The sequence below is a fragment of the Bombina bombina genome, chromosome 1 (genome assembly GCF_027579735.1).
Source record: "Bombina bombina isolate aBomBom1 chromosome 1, aBomBom1.pri, whole genome shotgun sequence".
Classification (NCBI taxonomy): Eukaryota; Metazoa; Chordata; class Amphibia; order Anura; family Bombinatoridae; genus Bombina; species Bombina bombina.
Window position 1 is genome coordinate 302296363 of NC_069499.1, and position 24892 is coordinate 302321254.

The 24892-nt window shown below is 39.6% G+C and overlaps 1 protein-coding gene across 1 annotated transcript in view; it reads left to right on the forward strand.

Moving 5' to 3' along the window:
* HSPBAP1 (HSPB1 associated protein 1) overlaps nt 1-24892 on the forward strand; it is a 485172-nt gene that overhangs the window by 43614 nt on the left and 416666 nt on the right. The gene's annotated exons all lie outside the window — the stretch shown is intronic.

Sequence of the window (24892 nt, forward strand, 5' to 3'; positions counted from 1 at the left end):
AAATATCACCTGAGCATCTCTATGTAAAAAAGGAAGATATTTTACCTCACAATCTCCTCAGCTCAGCAGAGTAAGTTCTGTGTAAAAAGATATACTCAGCTGCTCCCAGCTGCAGGTAAAAAAAATAAAAAATGAAGAAATGAACAGCAGTCAATCAGCATCAGCAGTGCTGAGGTCATGAACTCTTTTACTGTGATCTCATGAGATTTCATTGTTACACTGAATAGGAAAATAACATGAGAGAGCACGAGGCTCATCCTTTCAGTTGTCCTGGGACAGACATACTAATATGCTGCTTAGAAATCCTTTACAATGGGATGTGGCTACTGAGGAACTTTTGAGGTAAAATATCTTTCTTTTTTACATAGAGATGTTCAGGTGATATTTTCTAGTCAGCTTTTTACAGTTATGCTGCATCACTTTCAAGTGTTTAAACATTTGGGTATTATGGCCCTTTAAGAAATTTTGGCAGTAAAGTTAAGTGACAAAAGGATGTGTATATGTTGTCAACTATACACAATGAGAGTTCCAGGGACATCTTTGCAAGAGTCCAGGCAGTAAATTAAGCTATACTTTGCCATAAGGAAAACCAAAAATTGCAGTCTATTTGATTCAAATGGCACTTTTTTATTTATTTGTACTGTACAGATCAGCTGCATCATCTAACAAGCTCTCATTTCTTAATTTTTAACTTACTAGTTAGAAGTGTTAACCAAACTTTGGTTTGAAAAATCCCCAACATTTGCAATGTGAGGACATTGAAGAATCTCTGGAGGACTTTTTCTCAGGTCTCTTCCCACTTAAACAAAAAAGAGATGGTTATTCTGTAATAAAAGGGGAGTGAGAAAAGATTATCACTCTTTCATGCTTCAAAACCTGGTCTGTGCATCAAAGACATTTGAATACTGGTGATAAATCCTGTTTAGACAATATTTGAAGTTCTATGGTGTGTGTAAATTATTTTAGTGTCAAACCCAATTTTTGTTTAATTAAAGGTAATAAAATAACATTCTATCATATCAAAGAATCCATTAAACCTATACCAAAACAGATCTAAACATCTAGCAAGGAGAGAACATCCATCAGAAATATCTGTCTTGATGGACACAGAGTCCTTATTTGACCATTGTGACATCTTTCCTTTGTCTGTCATGGGCCATTGTAACGATGGACGCCAGTCTATCAGGCTGGGGGGCATTCTGATCTCCTTTAGAAGTGAGGTTACCAATAAACATTCTGGAACTTCAAGCAATTCTTTTGGCTCTTCAGTCCTGCCCCCCATTGAAGGAGGAATCACTGTGGTGGCCTACATAAATCATCAAGGAGGTACCTGCAGTCCACTGACCATGTGGGAATTGTCTCAGATTCTGTCCTGGGCAGATAGGATGCAGTGTCCCTATCAGCAAGTCACATACCAGGTGTGAACAACTGGTAGGTGGATTACCTCAGCCATCAATCAGTTCATCCAAGAGAATGGTCTCTCCATCAGTACATATTCAATCAATTAGTGATCAAATGGTGCCTACTGTACATAGATCTGATGGTGTCTCACTTAAATCACAAACTTCCAAGGTATATTATGCAAAATCAAGAGATCGAAAGGCTCGCATGCTAGACACCTTGGTATGTTCATGGGAGTTTCATCTAGCATACCTGTTCCTCGGTTTGTTCTTCTTCCAAGAGTCATTGCTCGGATCAAACAGGAGTCAGCGTCAATAATAGTAATATTAATTGCTCCAGCCTGGCCTCGCAGGACATTGTATGTGGCTCTAGTGCAGATGTCCTCATCTTCTCCATGGCTTCTTCCTCTGAGACAAGACCTCTTTTCCATCAGGATCTTAAATCTCTAAATTTAACAGGATAGAGGTTGAATGCCTAGTTTTGAGACATATAGGATTCTCAGATTCACTTATTGAAACTCTGATACAGGCTGGAAAACCTGTAATTTAAAGGATTTGACACAACATTTGGAACGCATATTTTGTGTGCTTCCCAAGGGTTCTCTTGGTGTTCCTTTCGGATCCCTAGAATTCTTCAGTTCTTACAGGATGGCCTTGACAAGGGTTTGTCAACTAGTTCCCTGAAAGATCGAATTTCTGCTTTATCAGTTCTTTTTCAAAGGAAGTTGGCTAAACTTCCTGATGTTCAGACTTTTGTCCAGGCATTAGTTAGGTTTAGGCCAGTTATAAAACCTATTTCTCGACCATGGAATTTGAACCTAGTTCTTTCATTATGCAGTCCATTGACATCAAGCTGTTGTCTTGGAAAGTACTTTTCTTTTTAGCAATCTCTTCTGCAAGAAGAGTTTCTGAATTATCAGCATTATCTTGCTGTCCTTTAATTTTTCACAAGGACAAGGCAGTACTTCATACCAAATATAATTTTCTTCCTAAAGTATATAATAATATCATTCACGAAAATGTTGTTTCTCCAACATAGGTGTGTCCGGTCCACGGCGTCATCCTTACTTGTGGGATATTCTCTTCCCCAACAGGAAATGGCAAAGAGCCCAGCAAAGCTGGTCACATGATCCCTCCTAGGCTCCGCCTACCCCAGTCATTCTCTTTGCCGTTGTACAGGCAACATCTCCACGGAGATGGCTTAGAGTTTTTTAGTGTTTAACTGTAGTTTTTATTATTCAATCAAGAGTTTGTTATTTTGAAATAGTGCTGGTATGTACTATTTACTCAGAAACAGAAAAGAGATGAAGATTTCTGTTTGTATGAGGAAAATGATTTTAGCAACCGTAACTAAAATCCATGGCTGTTCCACACAGGACTGTTGAGAGCAATTAACTTCAGTTGGGGGAACAGTGTGCAGTCTCTTGCTGCTTGAGGTATGACACATTCTAACAAGACGATGTAATGCTGGAAGCTGTCATTTTCCCTATGGGATCCGGTAAGCCATGTTTATTACGATCGTAAATAAGGGCTTCACAAGGGCTTATTAAGACTTTAGACTTTTCTGGGCTAAATCGATTAACACATATTTAGCCTTGAGGAATCATTTTATCTGGGTATTTTGATATAATAATATCGGCAGGCACTGTATTAGAGATACCAGGGACTGTAAAGGGGTTAAAGTTTTAAAACGGCTCCGGTTCCGTTATTTTAAGGGTTAAAGCTTCCAAATTTGGTGTGCAATACTTTTAAGGCTTTAAGACACTGTGGTGAAAATTTGGTGAATTTTGAACAATTCCTTCATGTTTTTTCGCAACCAGAGTGGGTCATTGTCACGACCGACGCCAGTCTGATGGGCTGGGGCGCGGTCTGGGGATCCCTGAAAGCTCAGGGTCTTTGGTCTCGGGAAGAATCTCTTCTACCGATAAATATTCTGGAACTGAGAGCGATATTCAATGCTCTCAAGGCTTGGCCTCAGCTAGCGAGGACCAAGTTCATACGGTTTCAATCAGACAACATGACGACTGTTGCGTACATCAACCATCAGGGGGGAACAAGGAGTTCCCTAGCGATGGAAGAAGTGACCAAAATCATTCTATGGGCGGAGTCTCACTCCTGCCACCTGTCTGCTATCCACATCCCAGGAGTGGAAAATTGGGAAGCGGATTTTCTGAGTCGTCAGACATTGCATCCGGGGGAGTGGGAACTCCATCCGGAAATCTTTGCCCAAGTCACTCAGCTGTGGGGCATTCCAGACATGGATCTAATGGCCTCTCGTCAGAACTTCAAAGTTCCTTGCTACGGGTCCAGATCCAGGGATCCCAAGGCGGCTCTAGTGGATGCACTAGTAGCACCTTGGACCTTCAAACTAGCTTATGTGTTCCCGCCGTTTCCTCTCATCCCCAGGCTGGTAGCCAGGATCAATCAGGAGAGGGCGTCGGTGATCTTGATAGCTCCTGCGTGGCCACGCAGGACTTGGTATGCAGATCTGGTGAATATGTCATCGGCTCCACCTTGGAAGCTACCTTTGAGACGAGACCTTCTTGTTCAGGGTCCGTTCGAACATCCGAATCTGGTTTCACTCCAGCTGACTGCTTGGAGATTGAACGCTTGATTTTATCGAAGCGAGGATTCTCAGATTCTGTTATCGATACTCTTGTTCAGGCCAGAAAGCCTGTAACTAGAAAGATTTACCACAAGATTTGGAAAAAATATATCTGTTGGTGTGAATCTAAAGGATTCCCTTGGGACAAGGTTAAGATTCCTAGGATTCTATCCTTCCTTCAAGAAGGATTGGAAAAAGGATTATCTGCAAGTTCCCTGAAGGGACAGATTTCCGCCTTGTCGGTGTTACTTCACAAAAAGCTGGCAGCTGTGCCAGATATTCAAGCCTTTGTTCAGGCTCTGGTTAGAATCAAGCCTGTTTACAAACCTTTGACTCCTCCTTGGAGTCTCAATTTAGTTCTTTCAGTTCTTCAGGGGGTTCCGTTTGAACCCTTGCATTCCGTTGATATTAAATTATTATCTTGGAAAGTTTTGTTTTTGGTTGCAATTTCTTCTGCTAGAAGAGTTTCAGAATTATCTGCTCTGCAGTGTTCTCCTCCTTATCTGGTGTTCCATGCAGATAAGGTGGTTTTGCGTACTAAACCTGGTTTTCTTCCGAAAGTTGTTTCTAACAAAAACATTAACCAGGAGATTATCGTACCTTCTCTGTGCCCGAAACCAGTTTCAAAGAAGGAACGTTTGTTGCACAATTTGGATGTTGTTCGCGCTCTAAAATTCTATTTAGATGCTACAAAGGATTTTAGACAAACATCTTCCTTGTTTGTTGTTTATTCCGGTAAAAGGAGAGGTCAAAAAGCAACTTCTACCTCTCTCTCTTTTTGGATTAAAAGCATCATCAGATTGGCTTACGAGACTGCCGGACGGCAGCCTCCCGAAAGAATCACAGCTCATTCCACTAGGGCTGTGGCTTCCACATGGGCCTTCAAGAACGAGGCTTCTGTTGATCAGATATGTAGGGCAGCGACTTGGTCTTCACTGCACACTTTTACCAAATTTTACAAGTTTGATACTTTTGCTTCTTCTGAGGCTATTTTTGGGAGAAAGGTTTTGCAAGCCGTGGTGCCTTCCATTTAGGTGACCTGATTTGCTCCCTCCCTTCATCCGTGTCCTAAAGCTTTGGTATTGGTTCCCACAAGTAAGGATGACGCCGTGGACCGGACACACCTATGTTGGAGAAAACAGAATTTATGTTTACCTGATAAATTACTTTCTCCAACGGTGTGTCCGGTCCACGGCCCGCCCTGGTTTTTTTAATCAGGTCTGATATTTTATTTTCTTTAACTACAGTCACCACGGTACCATATGGTTTCTCCTATGCAAATATTCCTCCTTAACGTCGGTCGAATGACTGGGGTAGGCGGAGCCTAGGAGGGATCATGTGACCAGCTTTGCTGGGCTCTTTGCCATTTCCTGTTGGGGAAGAGAATATCCCACAAGTAAGGATGACGCCGTGGACCGGACACACCGTTGGAGAAAGTAATTTATCAGGTAAACATAAATTCTGTTTTTTTCTTTATGTACAGACCCTGCTAACTCTAACTGCTAAGGAAAGATTGTTGCACACAACTTTTAGTTTGTTTGTCCATTACTCTGGGACTCGTAAAGGATGAAAAGCTACTACGGTTGCATTGGCTTCTTGGCTTAAACAAGTGATTTACAAGGCTGGTAAGTCTCCTTCTAAACATATCACAGCATGGGGCAAGTGAGCCCAAAACGTTGCTTTTTTTGTGTCTGTCTGAGATGCTAATAATAAACAAAATGAAGATGTAAGATGAAGATTGGTGCTGTGATTTATCTTATGTGATTGACATAACTTTCACGTGCATCAACAAAAAGTGAGTAAGGTGCTGGTCTCAAATTGAATTGTGACCGCTCACTCTACAAGAGCTGTGCAACATTGTGGGCCTTTAAAAATGATGCATCATTTTGAGCAGATTTGCAAAGCTGCCACATGGTCTTCTAATCATAATTTTTCCAAATGTTATCGTTTTTAAGTTTTTGCTTCTTTACATGCAGCTTTTTGCAGGAAAGTTCTGCTGGCTGCCGTGTCAACTAAATAGGAACTGTCAGAGAACTTTTTTCCCACCCTTTCCTTAACATAGACCATCTGCTTCAGTATTAGTCCCATATGTTATAGAGGACTGTGGATCATCATTATGTTACGAAAGAAAACAAAATGTATGCTTACCTGATATATTATTTTCTTTCGGAATGATGATGGTCCACAGGCCCCACCCGCTTTATGTTGGGCGAAAATTCTAATGACACCTCTATAAACCCTGCTTTGCCTTTCCTCCCTTTATATTCTTATTCTCTACTCGGCTAAACATGAAACTAAGAGAGAGAGAGATGGGAGGGGGGAAGGATTTTAAAGCTCTTCTATGGGTTCTTGACCTCCTGGTGGCGGGAAATATAGCCTATATTTTATGGAGGACTGTGGACCATCATCATTCCGAAAGAAAATAATTTATCAGGTAAGCATAAATATTGTTTTTGCACGTGTTTTGAAGAGGCATAGCCACCAGTGTCTCAGAAACAGTTGAGTGCACAAAATCTTGAAAAAAATCTGAACTACTCCCATGTGCAGAACACACAGGGAAAACAAATTCCTATAGAGGCATGGACAGCATTAGTTTGATTAGAAGCTATAGCATGATCCATACAGGAATTGCAAAGTTGGCTGGGGGGGTTAGGTTAACAGAAACCAGCTTTCAAAAAACACAATTATAGAAATTAAGTCATCAGAGGATGTACCCTCTAAAGGATCTAAACTAGTGGGGACAGTTGCAGTATGCTCCATAACAGGTAGAATACAGATTCGGTTAGAAAATATATATTTATTACAATATAAATAATTGCGTGCATTTAGAAAAAAAAAAAATCTTGTGCTCTTATTGCTAAGAGAATCTTACCCCTTTACTAGTAACCACAGAAAAAAATAGCTAACACTGGAGCTGAAGCTCTGAAGAATAGACAGGAAGATAGTGTGGCGGGAAATGTAACCTCAACAGCGCCCCACAGAGAGGACGCGATAATTGACTTCAGGAGCTCTGGGGCTGTGTAATAACCCTACATTTCTATACAGACAGATACTACATACAAGCAGCTTAGAGGTACGGGAGTGTGCTACAGCGCTTAACTGACAAACTGAACATTTCTATACTAACATCACATAAAGGCTGGAGTGCTCTACAGTGCTAACTGACAGAAATAAAAAGGTAATTGCTTGAAAAGCTAAATAGTGCTTAAGTTAGTAAAAAATAATAATATTTATAGTGGGCATACACATAGTGGAAACCTCTTAGTCCAAAAGCCTATCTCCCAAAAACATAGAGACAATAAACCAATATAAAGTCTAGTCTATACTGTGGTGTATTTGACAATATATGTTAAATGTCCCATGGCTATTATGTACAAATATGTAAGTGCAGCTGCTAATAGCCTGTGGGCTACGTGAGTGCCAAAGTATTGTGGCAGCATTTAACTATTAACGCCTTAATAGTTGGGCCACTTGATATTGAACAGTTTGTATACAGAGATTGCTTTATTTTGTTCAGGCATTGATGCAGCATTTTTTTTAATTCTTTCTCTCACTGGGGAGTACTTATTTTTCACATTGTGTATAGATGGTATGTATGTCGTTTTCAATATATGTATATTCAGGATTGTCTACTCCAGTCCAGAAAGATTGTTTTGGATTGTACTATCAGAAAGGGTGGTTTTGGCATCCATTTTTTTTTATTGGCTACAAAGTATTATGTTAAGAATGAGTTTTTATTAGTAGCATACACCTGATAAAACAGCCTAACAGTTGAGAAACGTGTTGCGGTTTTGCTACATTTTATAGGGGCTACACCATATTTCCTCAAGGTTTGCAATGTTTTTAACATTGGATGAGTGCAAGAGCATTATCTAGCCATTCTTCATCTCGAGAAGCAGTGGGTAATTTAACCAAGATCAGTAGTCAGTGAGCTGGGACACTGGGATTCCCCCGGCCTGCGTCTATCAGTACAAAAGAGTGCTGCTCCATTTGTGAATATAACGGCTACATTTATTTACGTTCTAGATGTTTGGTTGAATTGCTGATCTGTACTAGGAGGCGCCTTCCGTCTTTTTGTCTATCATACAGGAGACATAACAGTTTGTACATACTAGATAGTGTCAGTTTTGGAGAAATATTTGTGAACCATTTAAGTAACCCTGTCCCACACAATGTTCACATTGCGACTAACTGGAAAAGAGGGGAAAATAAAGAATGAATTTATGTAGCATTGTTTTTAATTAAACATTTTGGGCTAGATTACAAGTTAAGCGCAGTCGATAATATGTGGTGTGCAATTTTTTGCTTGGCCTAGTGCAAAACAATATCTCATGATCAGGTATAAGTTGTCAGTTAAAATGTATTTTAACCAAAGAGAAATGTTTAACCAAAGTATTGTTATTGCACAAAATACATAATGTGCCTTATACTTTTAATGAGAAGTGCTAGTAGCGCGCTCATTGCTCTAGTATTACAAGTTGTCTGTTAAGTGTTACGCTTGTACCTTTTGTGTTTAGCGATTTTGAAAAACAGCTATTAACTGTTATCGCTCGTTATTGTGCCTTCACAAACATGGAAGGTGTAAAGCAAATATAGCTTGAGCAAAATGTTTGCTATTCATTGGTTTATTGCTTGAATGTTATCTGACATGAATTTTAGTGCACATTCTCATAAAAATCTGTTTATATGAGGGAAAGAACGCACCTGCTCTACCCAACATGAATATAGTAACATGCATTATACTACTGCATTAACAATATATATTATCCATGGACTTGGAATACCAACTCAAAACATTTTTGTACTCCACTTGCATTCTGGTCCGTAATGAGGGGCTTGATTTTGTATTTGTCTCACTAAGAAGTATTTGAAGGGAGCTGCTGCTTGCAGTATTTATTCTTTAACTTGCAGAACAGATAATAACATTGCTAATCAAAATTTAAAAACTTAAATTATACAGCGATACATATTTTAACCTTTGAATTTGAGAAAGTCTATAAATTTGTCTGTGTACTAACTATCCAAAAGCGAAAGAAATATTAGAAAGTTTATCTTTAATGAGGAAACATATGTGGTTTTTGTGAAGTATTTGAGTATGAAAAATATTTTTTTTTATCTAGGGCTTTAATCTTTTTAAAAATTATTCTACAGGTAGTACAGTTAAAGGGACACTGAACCAAATTTTTTTCTTTTGTGATTCAGATAGAGCATGCAATTTTAAGCAACTTTCTAATTTACTCCTATTATCAATTTTTCTTCGTTCTCTTGCTATCTTTATTTGAAAAAAAGGCATCTAAGCTAAGGAGCCAGCCAATTTTTGGTTCAGCACTGTGGGCAGCACTTGTTTATTTGTGGGTGAATGTATCCACCAATCAGCAACAACAACCCAGGTTGTTCACCAAAAATGGGCCGGCATCTAAACTTACATTCTTGCTTTTCAAATAAAGATACCAAGAGAATGAAGAAAAATTGATAATAGGAGTGAATTAGAAAGTTGCTTAAAATTGCATGCTCTATCTGAATCATGACAGATACATTTTGACTAGACTATCCCTAGGCAGAACTGGGCAGAAAGGTCACAAAAATCGCCCTATATGCTGACGCTTTACTGGTATATCTTTCAGACACTAAAACCAGTATACCCAAATTACTAGACATTACTACTAGATTTGGCGCCTTCTCGGGCTACAAGATAAACGAAGCAAAATCAGAGCTGTTATGGCTCAGACAAAATCACAACTCTCCTTCTGATATTCCCTTCACTGTATCGAGAAATTTTCTTAAATATCTAGGAATCCTAATCCCCTCCTCGCCGGGGGAATTGTATGATCTTAATATCCCCCCAGTATTAACAAACATCAGAGAGAAACTTAAAATCTGGCAATCACTGCCACTTTCCACCTCTGGACGGGTTGCTTTATTCAAAATGACCTTGCTCCCTAAGCTTCTCTATGTATTACAGAATATTCCATTAATTCTCTCAGAGAGAGATGTGCGCTGTATTAACAGTGCACTTAGTAAATACCTCTGGCAGGAAAAGAGACCGAGAATATCTTTAAACAAACTCTCTCTTTCAAAAGATAACGGTGGCCTTGCACTCCCAGATATTCGATCATACAATTATGCCTTTTTGACCCGAGTGGTGGTCGACTGGATTTCTCAAAGTAATTATGTTACGAATAACACTCTAGAAGAAAATATCTGCTATCCCTATCTACCATTAGCCTTAATTCACTGCCCACCTAAAGAATTACCAGGTAAAATTAAAATGCTTAAATCTTTTTCCAACCCTTTGAAGGCCTGGTGGAAGGTGGGTAAAATACTGTCTTTAAACTGCAAAGTCTCTCAATATCTCCCATTACAGGGAAACCCGAAATTTCCGGCAGGAGTAAACTCTGTAATATTCAAGAAGTGGCACAATCTAGGTCTAAATAGGTTAATACAACTATGGGATATAGAGAGGAACTGTGTGAAATCTTTTGACAATCTGAAAACAGAGTTTCAAATCAACAATAAAGATTTTTTTGCTTTTTTGCAAAGTAGACATTTACTACTTGAGTTAATGAAAGAGACTGGCTGGAACTGGACTTAGGGTAAACTGGGAAGCTGGGTTACCTTGTTTAAAAATGGAATTAGTTCTATTTCCTTTTGCTATCAGCTAATCAAATCAGGTAGGGATGAAATAGAGCTTGAGAAAATTACTAGGATATGGAACCAGTTGCTTCCACATGTTAGTATTGACGCAAAAACCATTCAGTCTTCAATTCGTAAAGTGGCCCAGGTCACTCTCTCAGCTACTTGGCGGGAGACACATGTCAAACTCCTTCATAACGCATATTTCACTCCTCAAAAGGGCCACAAAATCCATAATTCCAGCTTCAATAAGTGCCCAAAATGCTCACTTCCTGCAGTCGATTTAATCCACATGATCTGGAGCTGTCCCAGAATAAGGCATCTCTGGCGGAAATTAGAGTTCTGGCTTAATAGGACCCTTAAAATCCCCCACGTGAGTCTTTCACAACTATCAATTGTTTTTGGCCCTAAGAACCACAACTCATGTCACAAACTAATATTTCTCTCCATACTGGCAACTAGATACCTCATTTTTAAAAAATGGAAATCAAGAGTAATTCCATCGATCCCAGAGATAAAAAATTGTCTGAAAAAATAATGTTTTCTAGAACAAAGAGATACTAATCTAGATAATGAATCAGACATTAAACAATTCTTTGGTAAATGGTCAATTTTCATTAAGTCACTACCTGTCACAGAAATGAATGACCTAATATTCCCTTTCAGAAACTCGGAACTGGTATTGCTCGGTGTCTGGTAATGACCAAGTAAAGTAAAGGGACTTAGATGTCTCCTGGAACCCCCTTGGGATGGCCCCCTCTTGCACTTCCTCCCTCTCCCTTAATTTTCGGTTCCTTGTGGGGGGGATATGGGAGAGGGCCCTTGCCCCTCTTCTCCCTTCCCCACCCTTCTTTCACCTTCTTGCCTTCCTTCCCTTTCCCTGGCCCCCCTTCTTTCTCCTCCTCCTCTCTCCTTCCCTATTTTTCTTTTTCCCCCCTTCCTCCCCCCCCCCTTTTTTTTTTTCTTTTTTTTTTTTTTTTTTTGGTATTTTCTTATTTTTTATTTTTTTTTTTATTTTTTTGGTTGTCGTATTGTTTTTGTTTTCTTGAAGATAAAGACAATTCCAACATTAGGCATATATTAAAAGTTGGATCTCAATGTTTTGGGTTAAGATGTTCTGCACACCCTATATTGATCTGTGTTACATATCATGATATGTTTTGTAATTATGCATGAACACCTGAAGTTATTGATTATGTTTCTTATTAGTTGATTATGTATTAATGCTTATATGTGCCAATTGTTGGTTAATAAATAAAAGGACTTAAAAAAAAAAAATTGCATGCTCTATCTGAATCACGAAAGAAAAAAATTGGGTTCAGTGTCCCTTTAATAAGAAGCCATATTGCCCAAGCAAGTATCTTTAGAGGGAGCACTCATGGGCCCTCATGGGCCCTCATTTCTTCGAAGGATACAGGAACTGTGTAATTGCTGTCATCTCTCCCATGAGACAATGAGCACTTGAGTGTGCAACCTTTGAATATAATAACTCGGACAATATGGCCTTGGTTTGGTTGTATCAGCTGCAGCCTCATCTAAATTATATTAAAGGGGCATAAGAACCCAAATATTTTCTTTCATGATTCAGATAGAGCACACAATTTTAAACAACTTTCTAATTTACTTCTGTTATCAATTTTTCTTAGTTTTCTTGTAATCCTTTGTTGAAAAACAAGGATGTAAGCTCAGAAGTGTGCACATGTCTGCAGCACTATATGGTACTATTTCCTGTAATGTAGTGCTTCAAGCACGTGCACGCTACCCACCTAGGTATCTCTTCAACAAAGAATATCATAAGAAGGAAGCAAATTTGATAATAGAAATAAACTGGATTTTTTTTTTTTATTTTATCCTCTATCTGAATATTATAAGAAATATTTTAGGTTTAATGTCCCTTTAAGAAAAGCTGCAGCAGTGGAGTGTGCAAAAACAAAACTGCATACTGTAAAGCGATATGAAACCCATTTTTTCTTTTATTATTTAGACAGAGAACAAAGTTGTAAATAACTCTTCAATTTACTTCTATTATCAAAGTTTCTTCCTTCATTTGGTATCTTTTTTGTAGAAAAGCCAGGTCGTAAGCTCAGGAGCGTGCACGTGTCTGGAGCACTACATGGCAGCAGTTTTGCAAGAATGTTATCCATTTGCAAGAGCAATAGATGCCAGCACCATTTCCTGCCATACAGTGATTCAGGCATCTACCTAAGTATCTCTTCAACAAAGAATAGCATGGGAATGAAGCAAATTTGATCATGGAAGTAAATTTAAAACTTTTTTTTAAATTACACCTTATAGTGCAGTAAATAAAAGGAACTGGAGGTAATTAATACATTTTCAGACTTCACTTCCATAATCTATTTTATTATTAAATTTAAGATGTCAACATATTTACCAGAGTAAGTATTCAATCCTTAATTCTCTTGGTAAACTTGGTAATGCTGTAACCATAAGAAGACATTAAACTCCCCACATCCTTAAAGGGGCATAAAAAAAAAGAAGCAGTAACGCCCTACTGGAACTTAGCTGAACACATCTGATGAGCCAATGACAAGAGGCATATATGTTTGTAGCCACCAATCACTAGCATACCTAGGCTACCAGGATACCAAGAGAACAAATTAAATATGATAATACGCAAAAAAAAAAAAAAGAAAAAGCAGCTTAAGTATATCTGAAAGTAATTCTAACAGATTAATTAACAGTCCAAAGTTCACAATGTTCACAGTGTGACTTTTGTCCGACTGCAGACTGTGAGAGCTCTCTCTATAAACATTAAAAGTCTGTTGCTCTCAAAGATCAAAGTATAATATAGTATAGTATAGTAATATTGGGGATGTAGTGGGTAAGTATATCAATTAAATGGTACACAGTTAGTATGAGTGATCTCAAGCTGAATGGTGCAATTACCTTAGTAGGCAAGTTCAGATGGATCCAAAGAAGAAAGAGATGTAGGTACAGCGTAGCCCAGGTATGTACCTGACGTCTCCGCTCGTTCCGGTATCCTCAGAAGGGAAAGGACTCTCTGAAGCTGGAGGTTGTATCCCCCCAAAAAGCCTCAGATGATCTGCCATAGTCTTCTTGTCCGTGCAACAGTGCACCCTGTATATCTCCAGTCCGTAACCGATATGGCCAAACCACTCAAAATAGGCAAGACGTCACTTCCATGTGACACAGACTTATCGAATGACCGCTCTTCTCTGTAGCTGCTGAGACTCAGGAAATAGTGTACAGTTGTGTGAACCATGAACGTTTAACGTTGACTTAAATGTTCCTTTAAATCTATACTGAAAGTATATGCACATGGATGCTAAAAGTACTTAATTACCTTCTTGCAGACACTGCTGTTCCACTTCTGGAACAATGAAGGCATTAGCCTCTGAATGTTCCATGAATTATGGCTACACATACTCTGGTTTGCCTGTAGCTAAATTCACAGCCAATCAGGGGCACATCATTTGTGGGAGCTCACATTTGGAGGGCACTGAAAACACTGAAGTCAGTGGTGCCTTAAACATATTCCAGCAGAGACTTGGCAGTATTTATAAGAAGATCCTTTAGCTCCCGTGATCATGCACTTTCTTTATGAGCTCAAGTATGTCAGCACATTTATATCTGTTTAACATGTTTAAAATGCATCAATATTTAATTAACAATTAATTGCAATATATTCAAGGATGGGTTTTATGCAAGCGACCGACACCACTGTGTCCACAGTAGACAGAAAGCAGCTGATTTAAAGTTATAGTCTGTCTACATCTACAGCACCAACCCACCCTATCCTATGTATGTACATATATGTAATATTTTTCTTTCCATAACCATTACAATCATAACACTATCCGTATGCAAAAGGTACCACCTTAATAACCTCTATACCTTCTATCCACAAAATAACCTGCCCCCTACTTATCCTTTGTACAACCTATGCTAACAGAGGTTTCTTCTGTTAAGTGTGATCAGTCCACGGGTCATCATTACTTCTGGGATATTACTCCTCCCCAACAGGAAGTGCAAGAGGATTCACCCAGCAGAGCTGCATATAGCTCCTCCCCTCTACGTCACTCCCAGTCATTCTCTTGCACCCAACGACTAGATAGGATGTGTGAGAGGACTATGGTGATTATACTTAGTTTTATATCTTCAATCAAAAGTTTGTTATTTTAAAATAGCACCGGAGTGTGTTATTACCTCTCTGGCAGAGTTTGAAGAAGAATCTACCAGAGTTTTGCTATGATTTTAGCCGGAGTAGTTAAGATCATATTGCTGTTCTCGGCCATCTGAGGAGTGAGGTAAACTTCAGATCAGGGGACAGCGGGCAGATGAATCTGCATAGAGGTATGTAGCAGTTTTTATTTTCTGACAATGGAATTGATGAGAAAATCCTGCCATACCGATATAATGTCATGTATGTATACTTTACACTTCAGTATTCTGGGGAATGGTACTTCACTAGAATTACACTGTAAGAAATACATAAAGCTGTTTAATAACTAGAGATTATGTTTAACGTTTTTGCTGGAATGTAAAATCGTTTTCATTTGCTGAGGTACTGTGTGAATAAATGTTTGGGCACTATTTTTCCACTTGGCAGTTGCTTAATCTGTTTTTCTGACAGTTTCTGGTCTCCCTCACTGCTGTGTGTGAGGGGGAGGGGCCGTTTTTTGGCGCTTTTTCTATGCATCAAATATTTCAGTCAGCAACTCATTGTATTCCCTGCATGATCCGGTTCATCTCTACAGAGCTCAGGGGTCTTCAAACTTATTTTGAGGGAGGTAATTTCTCTCAGCAGAGCTGTGAGAATTATAGTTTGACTGAGATAAAAAACGTTTATTCTGTAATTTGTTTCCTGCTTTCAGAATTTGTTATCTTTGCTAATGGGATTAAACCTTTGCTAAAGTTGTGTTGTTTACAAGGATTGAGGCTATAACTGTTTCAATTTATTAATTTTCAACTGTCATAGATCTTCTGTGCTTCTTAAAGGCACAGTACATTTTAATATTATTCTAATTGAATTGTATTTCCAAGTTGCAAGTTTATTTGCTAGTGTGTTAAACATGTCTGATTCAGAGGATGATACCTGTGTCATTTGTTGCAATGCCAAAGTGGAGCCCAATAGAAATTTATGTACTAACTGTATTGATGCTACTTTAAATAAAAGTCAATCTGTACAAATTGAACAAATTTCACCAAACAACGAGGGGAGAGTTATGCCGACTAACTCGCCTCACGTGTCAGTACCTACATCTCCCGCTCAGAGGGAGGTGCGTGATATTGTAGCGCCGAGTACATCTGGGCGGCCATTACAAATCACATTACAGGATATGGCTACTGTTATGACTGAGGTTTTGGCTAAATTACCAGAACTAAGAGGTAAGCGTGATCACTCTGGGGTGAGAACAGAGTGCGCTGATAATATTAGGGCCATGTCAGACACTGCGTCACAGGTGGCAGAACATGAGGACGGAGAACTTCATTCTGTGGGTGACGGTTCTGATCCAAACAGACTGGATTCAGATATTTCAAATTTTAAATTTAAACTGGAAAACCTCCGTGTATTACTAGGGGAGGTGTTAGCGGCTCTGAATGATTGTAACACAGTTGCAATACCAGAGAAAATGTGTAGGTTGGATAAATATTTTGCGGTACCGACGAGTACTGAGGTTTTTCCTATACCTAAGAGACTTACTGAAATTGTTACTAAGGAGTGGGATAGACCCGGTGTGCCGTTCTCACCCCCTCCGATATTTAGAAAAATGTTTCCAATAGACGCCACCACAAGGGACTTATGGCAAACGGTCCCTAAGGTGGAGGGAGCAGTTTCTACCTTAGCTAAGCGTACCACTATCCCGGTGGAGGATAGCTGTGCTTTTTCAGATCCAATGGATAAAAAGTTAGAGGGTTACCTTAAGAAAATGTTTGTTCAACAAGGTTTTATATTGCAACCCCTTGCATGCATTGCGCCGATCACGGCTGCAGCGGCATTCTGGATTGAGTCTCTGGAAGAGAACATTGGTTCAGCTACTCTGGACGACATTACGGACAGGCTTAGAGTCCTTAAACTAGCTAATTCATTCATTTCGGAGGCCGTAGTACATCTTACTAAACTTACGGCGAAGAATTCAGGATTCGCCATTCAGGCACGCAGGGCGCTGTGGCTAAAATCCTGGTCAGCTGATGTTACTTCTAAGTCTAAATTGCTTAATATACCTTTCAAAGGGCAGACCTTATTCGGGCCCGGGTTGAAAGAGATTATCGCTGACATTACAGGAGGTAAAGGCCATGCCCTGCCTCAGGACAAAGCCAAAGCCAAGACTAGACAGTCTAATTTTCGTTCCTTTCGTAATTTCAAAGCAGGAGCAGCATCAACTTCCTCTGCACCAAAACAGGAAGGAGCTGTTGCTCGCTACAGACAAGGCTGGAAACCTAACCAGTCTTGGAACAAGGGCAAGCAGACTAGGAAACCTGCTGCTGCCCCTAAAACAGCATGAATTGAGGGCCCCCGATCCGGGATCGGATCTAGTGGGGGGCAGACTTTCTCTCTTCGCCCAGGCTTGGGCAAGAGATGTTCAGGATCCCTGGGCGCTAGAGATAATATCTCAGGGATACCTTCTGGACTTCAAATACTCTCCTCCAAGAGAGAGATTTCATCTGTCAAGATTGTCAACAATCCAGACAAAGAAAGAGGCGTTTCTACGCTGCGTACAAGAGCTCTTGTTAATGGGAGTAATCCATCCAGTTCCACGATCGGAACAGGGACAGGGGTTTTACTCAAATCTGTTTGTGGTTCCCAAAAAAGAGGGAACTTTCAGACCAATCCTGGACTTAAAGATCCTAAACAAATTCCTAAGAGTTCCATCGTTCAAGATGGAGACTATTCGGACAATTTTACCTATGATCCAAGAGGGTCAATACATGACCACTGTAGATTTAAAAGATGCTTACCTTCACATACCGATTCACAAAGATCATTATCGGTACCTAAGGTTTGCCTTCCTAGACAGGCATTACCAGTTTGTGGCTCTTCCATTCGGATTGGCTACAGCTCCAAGAATCTTCACAAAGGTTCTGGGTGCTCTTCTGGCGGTACTAAGACCGCGGGGAATCTCGGTAGCTCCATACCTAGACGACATTCTGATACAAGCTTCAAGCTTTCAAACTTCCAAGTCTCATACAGAGTTAGTGCTGGCATTTCTAATGTCACATGGATGGAAGGTGAACGAAAAGAAAAGTTCACTCGTTCCACTCACAAGAGTTCCCTTCCTGGGGACTCTTATAGATTCTGTAGAAATGAAGATTTACCTGACAGAGGACAGGCTAACAAGACTTCAAAGTGCTTGCCGCACCCTTCATTCCATTCAACACCCGTCAGTGGCTCAATGCATGGAGGTAATCGGCTTAATGGTAGCGGCAATGGACATAGTACCCTTTGCACGCTTACACCTCAGACCACTGCAACTGTGCATGCTAAGTCAGTGGAATGGGGATTACTCAGACTTATCCCCTTCTCTGAATCTGGATCAAGAGACCAGAAATTCTCTTCTATGGTGGCTTTCTCGGCCACATCTGTCCAGGGGGATGCCATTCAGCAGACCAGACTGGACAATTGTAACAACAGACGCCAGCCTTCTAGGTTGGGGTGCCGTCTGGAATTCTCTGAAGGCTCAGGGACAATGGAGTCAGGAGGAGAGTCTCCTGCCAATAAACATTCTGGAATTGAGAGCAGTTCTCAATGCCCTCCTGGCTTGGCCCCAGTTGACAACTCGGGGGTTCATCAGGTTTCAGTCGGACAACATCACGACTGTAGCTTACATCAACCATCAGGGAGGGACAAGAAGCTCCCTAGCCATGATGGAAGTATCAAAGATAATTTGCTGGGCAGAGTCTCACTCTTGCCACCTGTCAGCAATCCACATCCGGGAGTGGAGAACTGGGAGGCGGATTTCTTAAGTCGTCAGACTTTTCATCCGGGGGAGTGGGAACTTCATCCGGAGGTCTTTGCCCAAATACTTCGACGTTGGGGCAAACCAGAGATAGATCTCATGGCGTCTCGACAGAACGCCAAGCTTCCTCGTTACGGGTCCAGATCCAGGGATCCAGGAGCAGTCCTGATAGATGCTCTGACAGCACCTTGGGACTTCAGGATGGCTTACGTGTTTCCACCCTTCCCGTTGCTTCCTCGATTGATTGCCAGAATCAAACAAGAGAGAGCATCAGTGATTCTAATAGCACCTGCGTGGCCACGCAGGACTTGGTATGCAGACCTGGTGGACATGTCATCCTGTCCACCTTGGTCTCTACCTCTGAAACAGGACCTTCTGATACAGGGTCCCTTCAAACATCAAAATCTAACTTCTCTGAAGCTGACTGCTTGGAAATTGAATGCTTGATTTTATCAAGACGTGGATTTTCTGAGTCAGTTATTGATACCTTAATACAGGCTAGGAGACCTGTTACCAGAAAGATTTACCACAAGATATGGCGTAAATACCTATATTGGTGTGAATTCAAAGGTTACTCTTGGAGTAAGGTTAGGATTCCTAGGATATTGTCTTTTCTACAAGAAGGTTTAGAAAAGGGTTTATCTGCTAGTTCATTAAAGGGACAGATCTCAGCTCTGTCCATTCTGTTACACAAACGTCTGTCAGAAGTTCCTGACGTCCAGGCTTTTTGTCAGGCTTTGGCCAGAATTAAGCCTGTGTTTAAAACTGTTGCTCCACCATGGAGTTTAAACCTTGTTCTTAATGTTTTACAGGGCGTTCCGTTTGAACCCCTTCATTCCATTGATATAAAGTTGTTATCTTGGAAAGTTCTATTTTTAATGGCTATTTCCTCGGCTCGAAGAGTCTCTGAATTATCAGCCTTACATTGTGATTCTCCTTATTTGATTTTTCATTCGGATAAGGTAGTCCTGCGTACTAAACCTGGGTTCTTACCTAAGGTAGTTACTAACAGGAATATCAATCAAGAGATTGTTGTTCCTTCTTTATGCCCAAATCCTTCTTCAAAGAAGGAACGTCTACTGCACAACCTGGATGTAGTCCGTGCTCTAAAATTTTACTTACAGGCAACTAAGGAATTTCGACAAACGTCTTCTCTGTTTGTCATTTACTCTGGGCAGAGGAGAGGTCAAAAAGCTTCCGCTACCTCTCTTTCTTTTTGGCTTCGTAGCATAATTCGTTTAGCTTATGAGACTGCTGGACAGCAGCCTCCTGAAAGAATTACAGCTCATTCTACTAGAGCTGTGGCTTCCACTTGGGCCTTCAAGAATGAGGCCTCTGTTGAACAGATTTGCAAGGCTGCAACTTGGTCTTCGCTTCATACTTTTTCCATATTTTACAAATTTGACACTTTTGCTTCTTCGGAGGCTATTTTTGGGAGAAAGGTTCTTCAGGCAGTGGTTCCTTCTGTATAAAGAGCCTGCCTATCCCTCCCGTCATCCGTGTACTTTTGCTTTGGTATTGGTATCCCAGAAGTAATGATGACCCGTGGACTGATCACACTTAACAGAAGAAAACATAATTTATGCTTACCTGATAAATTCCTTTCTTCTGTAGTGTGATCAGTCCACGGCCCGCCCTGTTTTTAAGGCAGGTAAATATTTTTTAATTTATACTCCAGTCACCACTTCACCCTTGGCCTTTCCTTTCTCGTTGGTCCTTGGTCGAATGACTGGGAGTGACGTAGAGGGGAGGAGCTATATGCAGCTCTGCTGGGTGAATCCTCTTGCACTTCCTGTTGGGGAGGAGTAATATCCCAGAAGTAATGATGACCCGTGGACTGATCACACTACAGAAGAAAGGAATTTATCAGGTAAGCATAAATTATGTTTTTCTAATGCATTGTGTCACCACAATCATTAATTCATAGGGGCCGATTTGTTAAGCCCCGTATTGGCCCTAATGCCTCTGTTTCTGCGCGCGCCTTCAGGCTCGCCGGAAACAGGAGTTAAGAAGCAGTGGTCTTAAGACCGCTGCTCCTTAACTCGTCCGCCTGCTCTGAGGCGGCGGACAGCAATCCGCCTGATCTCATACAATCGGCTTGATTGACACTCCTGCTAGTGGCCGATAGGCCGCAAATGTGCAGGGGTGGCATTGCACAAGCATTTATAGTGAAATACTTGTGCAATTATAAATGCTGACAGTGTATGCTGTCTGCATTTATCGATGTGCGGCAGACATGATCGCTACAGCGGATCATGTCAGTTCGCACTTTCATAAATCGGCCCCATAGTCTGACGGATCTCTTGTAACTTGCCGTAAGCAGCCAGTTATATTTTTATCACTGTAAAGAAATTATGTTTAACATAAACTAATTGTATTGCTTAGAAATATAATACTTATTGAAGGGGAAAGCAAATATTTAAAGCACAGTTTATTGAAGGACCCATCTCTGGAATTCAAAGTATGTAATTTGCAAATTGTTTGAGTTGGAAAGACTTACAATTCCTTTGAATATAGTTGTATTTTGCCAACTCCTATTCTTTGCAGTGGAACTGTACAAAAACTATGAGCAAGTTATATCAGTGGTTGCAGTGAAATAGTTAAAGTGATTGTAAACTTTAGTGAATTAAAGTCCAGTATCAAAAAATAATCTTAAACAGGGGCACTTTAATTTATTAAAGTTTTCAAAGACGCTTATTTTTTTTTAACTACTTACCTTTACTTATGGTAAACATAATGGCGATCCTCTGCCTGCAACTCCTGCTTTCTTTAGCATATAGATGACGAATGCGTCTTCCTCCAATCGTTACATGCCCCACGAGCTGGACGCCAAAGGGGGCATGCAAAGATTGGAGGAAGCTGGATTTGTCATCCATATGCTAAAGAAAGTAGGAGATTTGGACGGAGGATCAGCGTTATTTATACCATAACTCATAGGTAAGTATTACAAAAAAATAAGTGTCTTTGTAAACTTTAATGAATTAAAGTGCCCTTGTTTTTACGATTATTTTTTAATACTGGGCTTTAATTCATTAAAGTTTACTTCACTTTAATTTTAATTCTCATGGCATGCTAAAAAAGTACTTCTTTTCAGAATCCTTCCTGTAGTAATCTGGTTCCACTCCTGCCAGTAGGGCACAACAAATACCTGGGTGCACAGTACAGTAGTACCTAAGAAGTTTGACCCGGCACTATGTAAAATACCCTGACTTATCTCTTCTTGGTATGTATGTATACTGGCACAGCTTCATTGGTAGTCAGACTCATTTATGTCTTTCTATCTCCTTCAGCTTTTTGGCACAGTTTTGATAAAAAGCCATACCGCAAGGGGCTGAATTAAGACCCATAAAGGTAAGCAGAAGGTATGGGTCAAATCACTTATGCCAGTCTTCCGATCAGTCAAGGGGATCAATTACTGTTGCCTGCAAATGCCACTGTGCATGTGTATTTATATCTATCTATCTATCTGTCTATCTATCTATATTACACTATTGCTAACAAATGCTGCCATGTAGGTTTCTAACAAATTGGTCCGGGCACTGGAATATATAATCTAATTTAAAGGGATAGTAAACACCAAAAATGTTATTGTTTAAACAACAGATAATCCCTTTATTTACCACTCCCCAGTTTTGCATAACAAACACTGTTATATTAATATATTTTTTTACTTCTGTAATTACCTTGTATCTAAGCTTCTGCTGACTGCCTCCTTATTTTAGATCTTTTGACAGACTTGCATTTCAGGCAGTTACTGCTGACTCTTAAATACGTTTACGTGTGTGAGCACAATGTTATCTATATGAAACACATAAACTAACACCCTGTAGCTGTGAAAAATTGTCAAATGCATTCAGATAAGAGGCGGCCTTCAAGGGCTTAGAAATTAGCAAATAATCCTACCTAGGTTTAGCTTTCAACTAATAATAACAAGAGAACAAAGCAAATTTGATGATAAAAGTAAATTAGAAAGATGTTTAAAAGGACATGCCCTATCTAAATCATGAAAGTTTAATTTGGACTTTACTATTCCTTTAATAGAACACACATTTAGAGTAAAATCAAGTATAGTATTCTGCTGATATTAATTGTTATGCCAGAATGGCATAGTTTATCCGCTAAGAGCACAAGACAAGGACCTAATGGAAAGCTACAGAGGGGAGCTCTCTGTTGTCCACTAATTACTATTTTTTTTCTTATATACTAATTAGTATGCAGCATTGTATCAAGTAGGATCTGCAGATTTGGTTTACAGATAAAATAAAAACATGAGATTTTAATGTATGTGTGCCAATTCAATCACAAATTGAACCATGAGAACAGTTTGCCCACAAAGCGGAAATTTCCCAAAGAATTTAGATTTTATGCCATTTAGTTCCACTCAAATTAACTGCCTGATTCCATCTGCTCAGATTCGATCCAGTACAAAGGCTATTATTGTTTAGAGATTTGCTCTATTATAAACTGGCAACTTGCCACTCTCGGTTTATATTCAGCAACAATATTACCATGATGTATGCAAATGAAGTCTTCCTCCAATCGTTGCATGCCCCACGAGCTGGACGCCAAAAGGGGCATGCAAAGATTGGAGGAATCTGGATTTGTCATCCATATGCTAAAGAAAGCAGGAGATTTGGACGGAGGATCAGCGTTATTTATACCATAACTCATAGGTAAGTATTACAAAAAAATAAGTGTCTTTGTAAACTTTAATGAATTAAAGTGCCCTTGTTTTTAAGATTATTTTTTAATACTGGGCTTTAATTCATTAAAGTTTACTTCACTTTAATTTTAATTCTCATGGCATGCTAAAAAAGTGCTTCTTTTCAGAATCCTTCCTGTAGTAATCTGGTTCCACTCCTGCCAGTAGGGCACAACAAATACCTGGGTGCACAGTACAGTAGTACCTAAGAAGTTTGACCCGGCACTATGTAAAATACCCTGACTTATCTCTTCTTGGTATGTATGTATACTGGCACAGCTTCATTGGTAATCAGACTCATTTATGTCTTTCTATCTCCTTCAGCTTTTTGGCACAGTTTTGATAAAAAGCCATACCGCAAGGGGCTGAATTAAGACCCATAAAGGTAAGCAGAAGGTATGGGTCAAATCACTTATGCCAGTCTTCCGATCAGTCAAGGGGATCAATTACTGTTGCCTGCAAATGCCACTGTGCATGTGTATTTATATCTATCTATCTATCTGTCTATCTATCTATATTACACTATTGCTAACAAATGCTGCCATGTAGGTTTCTAACAAATTGGTCCGGGCACTGGAATATATAATCTAATTTAAAGGGATAGTAAACACCAAAAATGTTATTGTTTAAACAACAGATAATCCCTTTATTTACCACTCCCCAGTTTTGCATAACAAACACTGTTATATTAATATATTTTTTTACTTCTGTAATTACCTTGTATCTAAGCTTCTGCTGACTGCCTCCTTATTTTAGATCTTTTGACAGACTTGCATTTCAGGCAGTTACTGCTGACTCTTAAATACGTTTACGTGTGTGAGCACAATGTTATCTATATGAAACACATAAACTAACACCCTGTAGCTGTGAAAAATTGTCAAATGCATTCAGATAAGAGGCGGCCTTCAAGGGCTTAGAAATTAGCAAATAATCCTACCTAGGTTTAGCTTTCAACTAATAATAACAAGAGAACAAAGCAAATTTGATGATAAAAGTAAATTAGAAAGATGTTTAAAAGGACATGCCCTATCTAAATCATGAAAGTTTAATTTGGACTTTACTATTCCTTTAATAGAACACACATTTAGAGTAAAATCAAGTATAGTATTCTGCTGATATTAATTGTTATGCCAGAATGGCATAGTTTATCCGCTAAGAGCACAAGACAAGGACCTAATGGAAAGCTACAGAGGGGAGCTCTCTGTTGTCCACTAATTACTATTTTTTTTCTTATATACTAATTAGTATGCAGCATTGTATCAAGTAGGATCTGCAGATTTGGTTTACAGATAAAATAAAAACATGAGATTTTAATGTATGTGTGCCAATTCAATCACAAATTGAACCATGAGAACAGTTTGCCCACAAAGCGGAAATTTCCCAAAGAATTTAGATTTTATGCCATTTAGTTCCACTCAAATTAACTGCCTGATTCCATCTGCTCAGATTCGATCCAGTACAAAGGCTATTATTGTTTAGAGATTTGCTCTATTATAAACTGGCAACTTGCCACTCTCGGTTTATATTCAGCAACAATATTACCATGATGTATGCAAATGAAGTCTTCCTCCAATCGTTGCATGCCCCACGAGCTGGACGCCAAAAGGGGCAT